We start from the raw sequence: 2093 nt of genomic DNA on the forward strand, positions 1-2093 counted from the left end.
GGGGGTACGCCCGTTTCCGTTTCAACTTGTCTCGCGAGGGTGGTTTCGGGGCCAGCAGGAGAGCTCGTCGGGGTAGCAGGCCCTGCAGCCGTGGTCACCGCCAAACCCCCACAACTCGAGCAAGTGAAAAAAAAAAGTAACAAATAAGAAAGGATCGTCGGCTTGGGGGTACGCCCGTTTCCGTTTCAACTTGTCTCGCGAGGGTGGTTTCGGGGCCAGCAGGAGAGCTCGTCGGGGTAGCAGGCCCTGCAGCCGTGGTCACCGCCAAACCCCCACAACTCGAGCAAGTGAAAAAAAAAAGTAACAAATAAGAAAGGATCGTCGGCTTGGGGGTACGCCCGTTTCCGTTTCAACTTGTCTCGCGAGGGTGGTTTCGGGGCCAGCAGGAGAGCTCGTCGGGGTAGCAGGCCCTGCAGCCGTGGTCACCGCCAAATCCCCACAACTCGAGCAAGTGAAAAAAAAAGTAACAAATAAGAAAGGATCGTCGGCTTGGGGGTACGCCCGTTTCCGTTTCAACTTGTCTCGCGGGGGTGGTTTCGGGGCCAGCAGGAGAGCTCGTCGGGGTAGCAGGCCCTGCAGCCGTGGTCACCGCCAAACCCCCCCAACTGTTGGGCGCCTACCTGCGCGGGGCAGGAGGACACTTTCCGATTTCAAATCTCCGTTTGCCGAGTCCACCCCGAACGCACGCGGGCGGGCGGGTTCGCATCACCCTTCGTCACAAGGGGCGAAGCCCGTTCCACCGTCTCGTCAGTAGTGCCGACCGGTCTGTGATCGACGAGGGGAGCCACACCAGGTCCGGCCCTGCTGCTTGGCGGCACCGCGTCGTCGGGAGCTCGCGACAGACGGAGGGTTTCGGTGTACTCTCCAGCCACGGGAAACGAAGCCGGTGATGCAGGCGCCGGTCTTTCGCTCCCAAATCGGCTGGGTTTACATCGTTGCTATCTAGTCACGCTCCCTTCAAACCCGACGGGGTACCTATTCCCCTCACCCGTCTGTGCGTATACAGCCTCTTTGCACTTGCGGGATGGGGGTGGTGGTTTAAAGACTCTCGAGTTGCCGCCCGTCGGTCTCCGAGCTCCGTGCAGTAGTGATCCCCAGCGAACTGCCAGCAGGGCGAACGAGCGATCCCGCTCTCGGTCGGGGCGCCTGGCGTCGATCGGTGGTCGGTGGCTTGCGGGCAAGCTGCGCTGTGAGTGTGGGAACGAGTATGACGAGCCGTTGCCGCGACTCCCAGTCCACCTCGGCGGTGGCTGGGCCGGGCGGGCGTCTGCTCGGGCGAGTGCCGCCCCCGCCTCCTCGCAGGAAGTCCGCTCGCCGACACGCCGCCACGTGCACGCGTCAGTGACGCTGCCGAACCGATGGCCGGTGCCCGTTCCCGCCTCTGCTTTTCCTAGGGCAAAGCTGCTGCACGCCTCGTGATACTAGGCGGGCGACATGGTGGCGGTGATCCTGCCTCCGTCGCTGCGGTGCGTTGGGGCACGCATCGCCTCTTGGGCGCCCTGTCCTCCTCCCCCCAATAGACGTATGTTTCTGCGGGCCGCACCAGGATGGTGCTCCCCATCGCTTCACGCCACCCTGCTCCGCCCGCACGCCGGCGTGCAGGTGGCTGTAGCTCAAGGTGGGGAGCGTATGTGCGGTCCGGGTCGCTTTCCTCTGGCGAGGGAGAGACCTAAAACAAACTCAGACAACTCTTGACGGTGGATCACTCGGCTCGTGCGTCGATGACGAACGCAGCTAGCTGCGAGAATTAATGTGAATTGCAGGACACATTGATCATCGACACTTTGAACGCACTTTGCGGCCCCGGGTTCTTCCCGGGGCCACGCCTGTCTGAGGGTCGTTTGGCAATCAATCGCACTCGCCTTGGCTGGCGAGAGCGCGGCTGGGGTGTCGCAGAGGACCCGTCCTCTTTGTCCCCCTAAGTTCAGACTCCGGAGCCCTCCGGCGTCGGAGCGCTTGGCCTTTCCCCCCCACCCTGCACATTCCGTTCGTCAGGCTCGACGCCATCCCCCCGCCGGGGAGCGCGGCCTGGCGTCCGTCTGTGTCGTGGCAGTGGGGCCAGCACGGCTGTCACCGGTCCCAGAATGGCTGTC

General features: G+C 63.4%; 1 non-coding gene across 1 annotated transcript; it reads left to right on the top strand.

Moving 5' to 3' along the window:
- The first annotated feature begins 1686 nt into the window (after nucleotides 1-1686).
- LOC140475408 (5.8S ribosomal RNA) lies at nucleotides 1687-1840 on the top strand. The gene has a single exon (XR_011959946.1). It is a non-coding gene; the product is annotated as a 5.8S ribosomal RNA (ribosomal RNA).
- Nucleotides 1841-2093: the final 253 nt, after the last annotated feature.

The sequence above is a fragment of the Chiloscyllium punctatum genome, unplaced genomic scaffold (genome assembly GCF_047496795.1).
Source record: "Chiloscyllium punctatum isolate Juve2018m unplaced genomic scaffold, sChiPun1.3 scaffold_1628, whole genome shotgun sequence".
Classification (NCBI taxonomy): Eukaryota; Metazoa; Chordata; class Chondrichthyes; order Orectolobiformes; family Hemiscylliidae; genus Chiloscyllium; species Chiloscyllium punctatum.